At 39.1% G+C, this 6,121-nt stretch overlaps 1 long non-coding RNA gene across 1 annotated transcript; it reads left to right on the plus strand.

The window, feature by feature from the left end:
• The first annotated feature begins 932 nt into the window (after positions 1 to 932).
• LOC120365326 (uncharacterized) lies at positions 933 to 5,090 on the plus strand. The gene is made up of 4 exons (XR_005580304.1): positions 933 to 1,009; positions 1,623 to 1,741; positions 2,962 to 3,135; positions 4,715 to 5,090. It is a non-coding gene; the product is annotated as an uncharacterized LOC120365326 (long non-coding RNA).
• Positions 5,091 to 6,121: the final 1,031 nt, after the last annotated feature.

Raw genomic sequence — 6,121 nt, forward strand, 5'->3', positions numbered from 1 at the left:
TCTACTTTTCATTTCTGTGAATTTCACTACTCTAAATACCTCATGTAAGTTGAATCATCCAGTATTTGTCTGTTTTTTTTTTTTGATGCTTTCCAAGCTTAATTGAAACTTAATTAGAATGAAGCTGTTATACTCCATCATTTATCATCTAACTACCTATTCAGTACAAAGCACTGTGCTAATTTCATGCTATTGACCTAATGAGGTAGGTTATGCACACTTTACAGGTGAGGAAACTGAGACTTTGCAAGGTGAAACATCTTGTCAATGGCCACAGTGGGGCTCTGATTGCAACTTTATCTAACTTCAAAACACAGTCTTTTTAACACATCTGTATGCTTTTTGAAATATTTAAATTTTTCAGGAGATTTCAGCTGTCTACATATTTGAAACAACTCAGAATCTTTTGTTTTTTGCCTTTAATGGTTAATGTCACATGGGTTCCCCCTTTTTAAAAATAAACTACTTTATTCTAAACCATGTCTCAAGGTATTCTATTCTGTCTTGAGGTTTATTCTAACACATGTCCTATAAGCCCACAGAATACCACTTACCTTCCCTCTATTTAAGCAGGCTTGATTTGTTAAGCAGTTGGTTTGTTAAATTTATCTGGAAATTATATAACTTCCTAGTGAGTACTACGTATCAATAGTGAAAGGAATATTATTTGTTTAAAAGCAACACTTACATTTGTGGAAATGATCCCCAGCTTCTTCATTCAGACACACGGTTTTAGTGAATAGAAGTCACTCTAGCACAATCAGGTACTTTTCAACCATGCCTTGCTCCATAGGTAGGCAGGCACCTGCACCCTTGCTTCCTGAGCCACCTGGGACTTGGAGTTCTACCAGTGTGGCTCCAAGACAGCCAAACCAGAAACCCCAAAAGGCAAGAGAACTACCATACCCACAATTCAGGCTCCTCACCTGAAACCAGAGGAGGGTGTTTGGCTAGAGTTTCACCCTAAGAAGACAGGAGAAGCAGGTAGAAAAGCAATTTAAAAAATCAGGTGGGTATATCTAAGAACAATCTGTAAATGTAATCCTATGTCTGTGAAAGGAAATAAAACTGGTTTAATGTTTGTCAGGAAATAAGCCTCATTGTTGGCAGTAACTAAAAAATCTTTATGCAAACAAATCCTCATGCAGCCAGAACCTGCCGCACCGGATTCTCTTTCGGTGATTCAGAGCTGAAGGCACTTCACTGCCCTGTGAAACAGGTGAATGAAGACTTCCTGGGTGAGTGACGGTGTCTAACTAGTTCCCCTACATCAGCACTGTGACTGTCACTCAAAGATGCTATAGACACAATGGAGACTGTTTGACATTTCTTCTTCTAAAATGCTCTGGATTTTTTAAAGAGCATTTTAAAATGTAAGCAAGAATAAACTTCTTTTTCTTGATATTTTTCTTCCATTTTACGATCCATTTCCGTGTTTTGTGTTTTCCTTCTGTATATTTCAGTATTATTTTGTTCAAAATTCAAGAATGAGAAAATTAGGGGAAAGGGGATAAAAAGTAAAACTTAGTAAAATGAAATGTGCAATAATTGCTTCACTTTTTTTTTGCAACATCAGCAACAAAATGTTAAAAAGAAATGTGCTTCTCAATTTGTTCATACAGCATCTCTCTCTCTCTCTCTCTAGCCTATTATTTCCTATTAGACACATTCCAGAAAAATGAATAGAGACAAGCCCTGGCTTGGTGTGGTTTCAGAAACGTAACAGAAGGATTAATCTAAAGTAAAGAGATGGCAGAATGGTGACAAAGAAAAATTTCCCTTTCCCTTTTCTGCACTTTCTCTCCTACCGTTCTAACTGCCCCTTCCACCTTAACGTGTCCTGTCCCGGGGCTTCATGCGCCCAAATCACCGAATCCACCCAGATTCCCTTTGAAGTTTCCCCTTGAGTCATCCCACAATCCACACTGAGCTGCTCTGTTTCTCTTTATCACAGGTTCCTCAACTCTCTACTAGAGCCTAGCTTTCATTTATGTCATTATATTCCTTCCAAAACAAATGGTTCTTAATTTCCCCAAACCCTACAGGTGGCATTCTGCATGCTGTTTCTTCTCTCTGAAATCATCTTTGCTCATCTTTAAATGTTCAGAAATTTCCTTTTTTTCAAAGCTCAATGAAAAACACTCTTCACCAAGATGCCCTCCTCAGTCTGTCTTAATCTGGGTTGTTCTCTTCCTCCTTATCAATTCCATAATATTGTATCTGCTCCTCTCATAACACATTGTATATCTCATTTCATTGGTTTACGTGGGTGTGTGTGTACATATGCAGTCTTACATTTCTATTTGAAGGCAAGACCTTATTGTATCTCCACCTCATTAACTCATTAATGTACATGTAGGTGTTTGTGATAAACAATCAATAAATAAAATAACTGAAAGACTAACTCTGAGGTGTGTGTGTGTTAATGCCTAATGCCATCTTTCTCTCCCCCAGAAAACATTTACATTTAAAGAAATCTCTAAATGCCATACATAAATACTGTTATCAGAATCCCCCTGCAGTCTAGTCTTGTGTGGCTTCCACAGCTTTTATTTGCAGAAAGGCAAGGTATTAAATCCAGCAATTCAACCCTTGACAGTACCCAAAATGAAAGCCCTATTAAGTCAGCACTGACTGTTTTACCACCTCCAATCCCTGATGTGTACTTGCTTCCCTAACAGCTTCCCAAGGACTGGGCTCCCTAGAGTCCTTAGTGTCATGGTCTTGAAGACCTGGCCCTACCTCCATCTATGATTTTTTATTATCAGCATTTATGGGTCCCTTCCCCTATAATCTAATCTACTGGCTCTAAAGATTGAACTCTGCTCTTTGGACTAAATAGTTCTTAACCACTGAAGTCCTTTACCAAGGGAAGGGAATTCTTTCAACAGTTGCTAGTTTCTTATACCTCTGCCTCTATGGGATTCTCCTGGTCCCCAAATGCTCTGCTGTGTCTTCTAGATGTCAGCCACTGTGGAGAAAGTGAACCTTCTAGATCCCGCCAATTTATACAATGAGTTTTGTGTGGACCATCAGACACAAAGGCTGACTGGTGAAGGTGACTGTTGTCTGGAAAGTTTTCCCAGCTCTCCTCTACTTATCTCATAAGGACCGGTGGCCCCTTAGCTTGCTTGCGTGAACATTACCAGCTATGTAAAGTTGGGCCGTCAGCTCATCCTCAGCACATGGCTCAGGATCCCTTTCTTAAGAAAGTCTCTTCTGACCTCCTTATCCCTACCGTGTTTCTTGTTCTGACTTATGCAATGGTCACAACCAACACAGAAGCTGAAATTCCAGTGACTCACTATCCCAGCTGCCCTTGTAGATCAGGAAGAGGCAAAGCAGTTAGAATGACAATCAGACACAGCTATCTGGGGCCAGGAATTAGGAACTGGTGACGTAAAGAAACGGGGACAGAAGAGAACCCACTCTATGGTGAGCAAGGCAGCTGTGCAAACAACATGCTGTTCCGGATGCGACTGTGGTGGCTGTGGGGTACAGGGTCCAGGGCTCATGGTACTGGTCATGCAAGTTGTGGTTCCTAGGCCTTAGCAGAAACAATTAACCTGTTCAGTGATATTATTTTGGCTGCTGCTCTGGCTTCGTAAGCCATGTGCCTGATCCTTCAGCAATTCTGGGACTGGAGTTTGGTGTGTTGCTCTTCAGTTTAGATCTGCCACAGTCATTTGATGTTGCCTGAAGCTAAAAACTCTGAGTGATATCTACCTGTCACACAGCTCTTACCACATTGTCACTACCTACCCGACTAGATTGAGACTCCATCAGATCAAGGACTGGATTTTATTTATCTCTAAATATCCTAAATCTCCACAGTGCCTGGCTATAGTACATACATATTTTGACCTAAATTGAACAGATCAATAAAATGAGGAAGTCTCACTCAAAGTTCCTTCTAACCTAAAATTTGTCTGACCACATGGAAGCTGTCAGGTTGCTCATGAATGCAGAGGTAATATTTTTCCCTTAACTAGGGTCAGAATTTAGACTCTACCCCTTCTCTCTGTCTCAGAGGGAACAGAGTTAGTGATTCCCTCCACTGGAGAGGGAACTCAAACACACAAGCTATTGTTTGTTATATACTAATCAAAAGAGGTTTTTTTTTTTTTCTTTTTTTTTTTTTTTTTTTTTTGTATCTTTTAGTGGCCTGCATCATATGTTAAAGTCACTCATGTTCAGCCTCTATAATACAAATACACCAGAAAGAGTGATAGGAAACAGCATATTCCCCCACATGTTCAGATTGTTCTCAGTATGACATTATCTTGGAAAGAGAAAGGCCACATTTGCAAGCTTAGAAGAAAGTTCCCCCTGGAGTTTTTACTCTGTCCTGTTTCAGTATGTATTGACTCTCAGAACCTGGGCGGCTATGACATCCGTTTTCTGGGTCACTTTGTCCCTGAGTCATTATCATCCTGTAACTTTCTGAAAACATTTGACTGTGCCATTTACAAGCTAATTTCAGTGAACAGCTTAAATCATAGTAAAATGTTAGGGCCAGAGTAAATTTAGGTCACAATAATTTTATTTCCCTAGATTAAGAAAGAGAGCCAGGTAGTTGTAACAATTTCATAGTTTCCTTCATTACATCTTTTTGGAGCTTTACTCAACCATAAGATGAATCATCCATAAATTGACCCCCACAAAGCTGAGGTTTAGATGTTCATCACTGTTTTCTTTCATTTGTTGCTTTCAGGATAACATGCACAGAAATATGGGCCAACTCTTCACATGAGCACAAGATATTTCCATGCTAGCTTTTTGCAAGTAACTGACAACAGAGAGAGCTCTATGCAGTTTTCACTGGAATGCCTATGGATTACTTGTGCCGTAACTGTAATCTAAAGAGTTGTCCATTTGTTGAATCCTCCCTATTTGTATTGGTAGAATTGGCACTATCAAACCAAGATCATTCTTTGGAAAGATCTTTAGCTGTCTTTATATCAACTTCTCTGGAGCGTATGTGATTTTCCAGAAAATTTCCAAGACGTAATTTTGTCCCTAAGTCCCATGAATATGTAATATTTTGTGTCTCTCTATTAAAATAGCACTTTTGTGCATTGCATCAACAATAATGTGCATGTGGTGGTGTGTGGACAAGCATATTAATGACTTCAGCCACTTCAGTGGGAAAAATAATTTACTCTTGAGTTTCTAGAATACCAGATAGTAAGTAAGTTCTATGAGAATGGAATATCAATGTTGAATTGTATTCTATAAAGCTCACAATCTAGAAATCCAAGACAAAGGGGTGGCAGATATTCCTAATTCATTTCCAAATATGTTTAGATAATAGGCTTCATTATATATGTATAAATATCTTACACATTTTACCCAAGAGAATGTCAAATTTTTAAAAAATATTAACATCTATTCACATACTGCTATGTTCTGTGGACACCATCAGTGAGATTTTACAGGAGTAGTTAAATTTTTCTGACAATTGGAAACTCTGTAAGAAAGAAGCAGTGCATTTTATATCCTGGGAATATTCTCTCTTATTTTGCATGCTTCTAATAAGTATTATACCACAGTGAGCTCTATTCTCTAACTTAAGATTAAAAGGTTGAACACAAAGACACAGATAGGTTCACTGACAAGGGGCCAAATCCCAATGTTCTCTGACATAGAAGAGGAGTGCTTTAAGTTACCCATCCAACACCTCATAAGAATTTCCACCTCGGATGATGGAGTCTGCATGAGGCTGGCTTCTTACATTCTCACATATTCTTTGGTGCTAGGATATTCGTTCTAACTATATTAGCTTTCAATTGCTGCTGCAACAAATTACCACAAATTTAGTAGTTTAAACCACATGAATTTAATGGCTTTAAGTTTTGGCAGCCAAGAGACTACCACAAGTCTCACTGGGCTAAATTCTAGGTGTCAGCAGAGGCACACTTCGTTCTTTCTGGATATTCTAGGGGTAGAATCCATCCTCTTGCCTTTTCCATCTTCTAGAGGCTACCCACATTTCTTGGGGCAGATCTCTGTTTCCCTCTTCAAAGCTAGCAGCAGAAGGCTGCATGCTCTCAGTCATATCTCTGATCCTTCACATCTTTCTCAATGACTATAGCAGGAAAGCCTCTCTGCTTTGAAGGAG

This window comes from Saimiri boliviensis, chromosome 10 (genome assembly GCF_048565385.1).
Source record: "Saimiri boliviensis isolate mSaiBol1 chromosome 10, mSaiBol1.pri, whole genome shotgun sequence".
Lineage (NCBI taxonomy): Eukaryota > Metazoa > Chordata > Mammalia > Primates > Cebidae > Saimiri > Saimiri boliviensis.